Here is an 8,363-nt window from a genome sequence, read left to right on the forward strand (position 1 = left end):
CATCACGTAAGAAGTCTGACTACCATGAAGTCTCCATGGGGGTGGAGGAGGGAGGAGTGGTGAAGAAACAGGGAGAGAGGCTGAGAGCTCCTTATGCCTCACACACACACGTTCCCTTAAGTAGCTCCAGAACTAAGCAAATGAGCGAAGAAAACCAGATTGGGACCAATTCCAGCTGGAGGCATCTTCACCACTGCTGGCTGCCAGGAAGTGGCCATTCCTGGAAAAAGACACCTTTCCTGCAGCCTACTCCTCTTTCACACGTTCAGGAAGTTTTAATCAGGCACCTACCATGTCTTGAATGTTTTCCTTAGCCTTGAGGCAGAGTCTCTGAACTTCAGTTCCTCTCAGCAGACTTCTAGGTTAATTGGAATTTTCTAGATAATGGTGTGTTCAAAACAAATACAGAAATGAAGTGGATAGTGAGGACATAAATATAGCTGACAGTACACTTAGTTTGCTTTAAGTTTTATTTTATTTTATTTTATTTTTATTTTTTAGGTGAGGCAACCCTTGGTTGACCTCACAGATTGCGAGGACCTTGTCAGCTTACAATCTCTTGTTTTTTTTATTTTTTATGCCTACAGCACCTGGTCTTCCCAGGTGGCCTCCCATCCAAGTACTGACCAGGCCCAACACTGCTTAGCTGCTGAGATCAGATGGGATTGGGCTTGTTTAGGGTAGCCTGGCCGTAGACAGTTTGTTTTAATTAAAATGCATTTTATTGACCTCATGGGTGGCCCTTTATAACAAGTGAAAGTAATGCTTTAAACTTAAAAATAATTTACCAACAAAATAGTATTTTATCAATTTTGTATATTGGGGTTCCATTGTAAAATAGTTTGAAAACCACTGATCTATCCTTATCTCTCACAACACATAGGAATCCCCTTCCAACAGCTTCTATCCGTGGTCATCTACCTGTCCCTCCAGTAACAATGTAGCCCATGTTCTACTAGAAGTGTTTATTTTTACTTTTGTTACTTCACATTTGGATTTTTGCTGACCTGTCGCTCACTTTGCTGCCCGTGAAATCTCACGGAGATGACTGTTTTCGTTTTCGGTCTCACATACCCGTTATTACAGAAGCTCCTCCACTTCCACAATCTGGTTAAGCTCTGCACAGCAAATGTCCCCGAAACTAAGAGACTTAAAAGCAATTTGTTATGTCTCATGATGTGAGTTGACTGGGTGGTTTTCCTGATGGTCTCGCCTGGGGTCATCTGAGTGATTGCATTCATTGGCCGGGGGGACTGAAGCATCGGTTGGGGTGCCTTAGTTCTCCTCCACAGATCCTTCTACCTCTCTGGCTTGGCTGTTTCACCACGTGTTGTTCTTTGTGAAGTTGGACTTTACACTTGGTGGCTGACTCCAAGACGGAGAAAGCAGAAGTTGCCAGTCTCTTAAGTCCTGAGCTCAGAAGTCCCAGAATATCATTTCTGTTCCATTCTGACAAGGATACACATTAAAGCAAGAAAAGCAAGTTACAAGGCCAGGCCAGACTCAAAGGGAGAGGAAATAGATTCCACTTTTTAGGGGAGAAGCATAGGGGGAGAGCATTGTTGGTGGCCCTATTTTTGCCTACAACCAACCCTATTCTGGAAACCTGTAAGAAGTCATTTTCCCCCCAGAGATTCTAATGGCTAAGAGAGGTTAATACCTGTGATCCTTCAATGCATTTTCATCCAACAGGATGTTCTTCTAAGAGCTTTAAAATCAGATGGTCTTTTCCTCCTTGTTAGTATAGGAGAGGCAAACTTTAACTCTACCTTTTTAGGGTCTTCAGCAGGTCTGACAATTAAAGACATAAGATAGATTAACAGGAGAAAAGCCTAAATTTAATTTTTAAATATACATGGAAATCTTCACTACAAAATAAAGACGTGATGAAGTGGCAAACCCCCAGTGTGTTTATACTAAGTTGAACAGAGAGGCAATTATGGAAAAACAACTAAACTATACAGAGAGGCTAAAGGAAGATGAGAATTATTTCAACAAAGTCTGTTTGCACAGAAGTCTCTTGTCTTCCTTCGACTCCTCGTCCCTGGTGATGAGAATGTTTCTTCCCTCCTGGTAGCGGAGAATATCCTGCGCACGGGAGTTTATCTTCTGTTTTCCAGAAGAAAAGGGGAAATCAGAGCGCCCCTCCTGCTCCTGCTGTTTTTCGAGCGTCATTCGCTCCATATAATTCGTATGGAGTGGTATATTTTCTAATGTAAGTTCTACTAGCATAAGTTCTACTTACATCTATTTACAAATCAGATCAGTTTTAGCTGGGAGGAAGGTCTGTTGGGCAGGCATCCCCTCTCCAGGAAGGCTGCCACATGTGTTATAGGGAGTTATCCGGCAATTGATTTGTTTACGCAGGTTGGTCACCCAGCTGAAGCAGTGAATGAGAGCTGAATTCCAACTCATGTTCCACGCTCTGAGACTTGCACCCCTGTGTGGGACGGAGTCTCCCTGCAGAAATTCACAGCTGTTCCATCTGCAATAGACATGGCACCGTTGACTTTCATGCTGTGCAGATATGAGGAGGCCTGGGCGTCAACGGCTTGTCTCCAAGCCATAGTGGCTTACTACTTTTACCATGTGGAAATTTCAGATGACCTCCTAGCCTTTTTCTCAAATCTGCCAAGAACTCCCTTTTTTTCAATTTGGTAGTTATTCTTTCTAATCTTTTGCTGAATATCATTGATTCATTAGGGTAGCTCTTTTTACACATTGCTTTGTCACACTGACTTGTTCCTATGAGCCAATCAGTAATGTCTTCTGCATATACAATGCTCTTACAATTTCTCTACAATTTCTACTGTTTTCATTGTAATTGTGTGCTTCTTCAGACAAGCTCTTTTAACCGCCTGATCAGTTTTGCATTTATTAGAGATAATGGAGTAAAGGATGCTCATAAAAGTACCTCCATGTTAACCGTAAACATAGTGGATACATGCTAGACTAATGGCGAAAGCCACTGGCAAACTGTATTCAAACAAAAATGCTGGCACATAACGGTTACTGTCCTCTGTTGGTAGCAGGCAGAGTTGATGCTTCTTTTGTTGGAAAATAGTTTTGCTTTTATTTGTGATGGCTTACAAGTTACATTTGTTAAGTATAGTAGACCCCCTTCCCTTATCCATGGTTTGGCTTTCCAAGGTATCAGTTACCTGTGCTTAAACAAGATCCAAAATGTTAAATGGAAAATTCCAAAAATTAAAAATCCAAACTTTTTACATTGCATGCAGTTCTGAGTAGCATGATGAAATCTCTCGCCGTCCCGCTCTGTCCCACCCGGAACATGAGTCATTCCTTTGTCCAGCGTCTTCCTGCCTGTTTGTCACTTAGCAGTTGTCATGGTTACTTGATGGACGATGGTGGTATCCCTGGGCCTGTATTTAAGTCACCCTTATTTTACTTAATAATAGACCCAAAGTGCAAGGAGAACGATGCTGGCAATTCGGACATGTCAAAGAGAAGATGTAAAGTACCTCCTTTAAGTGAAAAAGTTAATGCAGTACAATAAGATATTTTGAGAGAAGGAGAGAGAGAGAAAGACCACATTCACATAATTTTTATTACAGCATATTGTTATAGTTATTCTATTATTAGTTATTTTTGTTAATCTCTTACCATGCCTAATTATAAATTACTTTATCATAGGTATGTAGATATAGGACAAAAACATGATATATATAGGGTTCAGTACTATCTGTGGTTTCGAACATCCACTGGAGATTTTGAAAGGTATGCGCTGTGGATAAGGGGGAAGTACTGTATAAGAGTTTCTATAATAACTATAAAGCTTTGGAGAAGAGTTGATCTTTAGGAGACGCTATTATGATTCACTATTATATAAGCACTAATTTTCTGCATTTAGAGTGCTTAAGTAGTCACACTTAAGAGTCAATTTTTAAAGTAATTGTGTTTTTGTAAAAATAGCATTTTATGAGTTGAATGAGTCTTGAAAACTTTAGTTAATATGGTTAAACCCTCCCAGTGAGCTAATAAAATCCTCTCTCTCCACCCTCCCCTCTCCCTCTCCTCTTTTCTCCTTCGATCCCTCTCCCTTCTCCCCTCCCTTTAGAAAGAAGATTCTGCTGCATTTATAGCAAATAATTTCCGGATTAGCTCTCCATGAAAGCCATTTTTTTTTTCCTGTGTCTACCTCTTTTGATGCTACAGTGTAATTCAATCTCTCCCCTCATTTTTAGTATAATTTAGGTCTATATTTGCTCTAAAAAGAGCCTCTCCTTGGCATCACAGATTTATGGTTTAACAATTATAGCTGTGAGTTCATCTCCCATGGGAGACTTGGCCCTTGCTTTTTGGGGGCCCCCATAAAGCTCGAGATATATTTCTGCCACTCCACTTCACTTCAGTCGGGTTAGTGGTGTGTTTGTTAAGCGTCTGCCTCCTCTCACTGGCTTGTAAGTTCCAACGAGGTTTGCCATTTTTTAATCCAAACAACACCTAGCTCAGCGTCTTTATAAGTGCTTAATAAATATTCACTGAAGAAATAAGTGTTCCTAACTTTTCCTCAGAGCTTTATATTCCACCACTTAATTCTCAGTTTTCAATTACTTATTGAGTAAGTACTAGCATCCACACAATGAACTTGGCTTTAGAAGGAGCCAAAAAAATCACTTCAATACAAAGCGATAATTATATTTTACTAAAAGTTCATATGTGGTATATATTTTGAACTAAATTATTTGAACTAAATATATGAACTAAATTACAAATGACAGTTTAGTTTTCAAACCAGTCCAGAAAAATCTTATGTTACTTGATGGTAATAATGAAAGAACTAGCTCAAGTCCCTTCTCTCTCTGTGTGTGTGCGTGTGTGTGTGTGTGTGTGTGTGTGTGTGTGTGTCTTGCTGGTAAAGAGGTTGCACAATGCTTCTCTTTCTTTCTACATCTGGAATTTCTGGCCAAAATTTTGAAATATATGATGTTTATGTTTGGTGTCCTTCTATTTCCTTTCTACACTCTGTCATAGTGGCTTGTTCTCTCTAGACCCCTTGCATCCAGCCCTCTCCTGCAGCCCACCCTCGGAACCTACGCCCCCTCCTACATGCAGTACTGTGCTCAAGACTATCTCATTCCACGTGGATGTCCTGTCTGTTTTGAGAGGTGCACTCATGTCACCTGGCACGGCAAAAAAATACATGGCTGGGATAAAGGTGGACTTAGAGAAAAGGATGCCCAGAAGGGTAAGGAATTTATAGTCTGCAAGGAAGACCAATATTAAACTATTACTTAACTATAACTGTGATAAGTCGAAGAGGTTGAGGGTATGATGAAAGCATATAATACAGTGATTGATCAAGCCTGGGAGGTAGGAGGAAATCCTCACTGAGAAAATGGCATTTAAAGTAACTCATGAAGGATAGATAGGAGTCTTTACTTAACAGAGAAATTTCTTTTTTTCTATATGAACTCTCCTTTTGTCTCATGTAAATCCCTGGTTCAAGTAGTCATAGGCCTCCAAATGCATCATTCTCACCAGACCAACCCGGGACAAGTAAGGTGTCCCCTAACCTTGATTGGGGACCCCCAGGATAATCAAAGCCCTCTGCATCCATGTCCACAGTCTATGACCTTCTGACCAAGAGTCAGGGTAATCATGTCAACCAGAGGCTCTGAATTGTGTGTGTTAAGAAAACAGGCTTAAGAGTTGGGCCACATTGGGTTCGAATCCCGACCCTACCAAAGGAGCAGTCTAATTTTGGAAATATTGCTTAATGTGAAGCGTCAATTCTTTCATCTGTAGGAAAAGAAGAAAAAATATTTGCCTTATGTTGTTTTATCAATAGTATGATTGGACTACAATAAGCAGAAAGCCCTGATTAAACCAGTTTTACGAATAAAGAGATTTAGTATTACATGGAGAAAGAGTCTTCTCCATGGACATTATATCAGAACTCTGATTGCATTTCTCTGTGATGCTTTCCATATGCCCTCCTCCTTGTGTAGGCTTCAACCTCAGGCTAGTAGCCAGATTCCAAGTAGATTAAAGTTCATCGTGGACTAGAGAAGGAACAAAAACTTCTCATAGCTTTCTCTGAAGAGTGAGGAAACAATCCCCAGAACCTCTGACATATTTCTCCCTCAAGCCCTGTTGGCCCAAATTGGTCATATGTTTGTTCCTGAAACAGAAAGTGGCAAAAGGAATGGGAGGACCTTCAGACAAACCAGGGGCCACCGTAGCGATGGGCATGAAGTGACTTGTCCTGGGGCACATGGCTGGGGAAAGTGGATAACGGAAGAGAATTGGGCCTCAGTGGAAAAAAAAAAGGGGGGTAATGGACACTGGAGAGGGTCTGTGAGAACTGCATGGAAAGCGCTTATTTCTGTGCCTGACTTACGTGAATAATCGACATTAACTTGCTGAAAGGGCAATGCAGAAGCTTCTGCAGCTCTACAGAAACTACAATAACTAATGAATTCACTTCAACCCAGTGGCATTTGCTGTAACAATCCACCGTACTCCTTCCCCAAGAATATCCCATTCTATAACACAGGCCTGGCAGTTGACAAGTACTTGGAGTTGGAGGAGCTGTGATACCTAGAAAACCTCTAGAAAACTCTGTAGTATTTCAAGGATCAAAATAAGTCATAAAATGGTAGCTGTCCATACCTAAAGGAGAACATCCCAATGGAAGATGCATGGGTCTCCTCTAGAATCTTATAGACCTGACACTTCATAAACCAGAGGTCCATTTGGGCCCTTGAGCTATCAGAGGCCATCATCTCCATGGCTTCCTTCCTCTAGTTTTCCTCTTTGGCAACCATCCCCACCATGCTCCACAGATCCCTGCTACACTCAAGCTGCCCTCCAAAAACCAATCCTGAACATTGGATTCCAGCAAGAGCTACAGTACCTTATGCACTGTGACGATGGGAACCTCCCTCAACTTAGAAATGTAAGCTCCAGATTTCTTCAGAGCCTTCCACCAGGCAAATCTAGGGATACCCTACAGGAGAAAGCCTGGCGTGGTGGCACGGTTGGTGTTCATTCTCAACTATTTCAGTTCTCAGCGCGGTGAGCCCGAACACACAAAGCCGCCTCCTCGGGTCCCGTCTGATACTTCAGTTCATCAGTTCTCTTTTGTTTTTCTAACCCAGTTGGCACCTTACTTTAGTTTCTGCTCATTGTTTGGCCCCTGGGGTTGCTGACCCAGTTTAGAATGTTTGTTTTGGCTCTGATTTTGCATTCCTTCAGGGACTTGCCTTTTGGCGATACCTGTCTACACCTGGCACCACGACTTCCAGCAATAGAGGCCTCATTCCTCTGACCATAGACAGAGGGTGCCCCTTTTCCAGCCCCACCTGACCCAGGAGGGCAACTGTAGAAGAGAATTCTATCACCAAGAATCACCGCCTTTCCCTCTGCCCTCTGAACGCACTGCTCTGAAGAGGTAGAATGAGAGCAATCGGCTTGAACTGATTCCGCCTCATGTGTGAATTAATAATACCTATTTAACACTTAAGCTTATATTTTAAATGTAGTTCTGGTTTTTATAAGTAAATAAATAGCATGTGTCACTTGTTCCTTCCTGGAAGGTGAAGTCTGTTTCTCCTCAGTTACTTTTAATCTTTTCCTCCGTCCTTACTTTACCTCTGAAATCACAGATCCCACAAATGTTTCCACTTTTCAAATGACTTTTGTGATTGTCATAGTGGGCAGACAGATATGGGAAAATATAGATATTTAGTTTTTCTGTGTGTTTTGGGTGTTTTGGTACCAAAACATGTATTTAATTTTCCTTTTTCCCTTTGGTTGTTGCCGAAGGCTGGCGTTCAGAATGATTTGCTTCCGATCCTAGTTTGAACAGATGCTCCAATTATTACCTTCATGTTTTCTGTCTCACTCAATACAAGGGCTCCACAGAATAAAAGGCAAGACTAAGAATAAATTAGATTTAACTTAAGAAAAGAATGAATTATGTCTTTAAATGCAAAATGACCAATGTCTTGAATTTTAGCAGGTGTCAGTTGAGACTCAGTTCTTTCCTTATACCTAGTCATGATAAAACGTTATGAACTGCAGATAAACAAAACCCACTGCCGGTACGGTTAACATACACCTACTGAATCTCTATTTTAAAATGTAATGAAACTATTAAGGTTAGTGTGATATTGTGCTATGGTAATAAATATATATTTTGGTCTTTGTCCTTGGTTCCTGGCCAGAGCTCTCAAAACGATAAGTGATAAAGGTGCCAGGAGCATCTTTTGTTCTAATATTTGTCTTTTGACCCTGGTTCTTGACACAGAGCTCCTGAATCCCTTGGGATTTCCTGGGCGATAGGAGTGTCTTCTTTCTAGTGAGGTGACCTTGGTGGGCTCCTGGATGACTTTAGG

The 8,363-nt window shown here is 41.2% G+C and overlaps 1 pseudogene; it reads right to left on the minus strand.

The window, feature by feature from the left end:
* Positions 1–578: 578 nt before the first annotated feature.
* LOC111729154 lies at positions 579–697 on the minus strand (annotated as a pseudogene).
* Positions 698–8,363: the final 7,666 nt, after the last annotated feature.

This window comes from Pteropus vampyrus, unplaced genomic scaffold (assembly GCF_000151845.1).
Source record: "Pteropus vampyrus isolate Shadow unplaced genomic scaffold, Pvam_2.0 Scaffold8, whole genome shotgun sequence".
Lineage (NCBI taxonomy): Eukaryota > Metazoa > Chordata > Mammalia > Chiroptera > Pteropodidae > Pteropus > Pteropus vampyrus.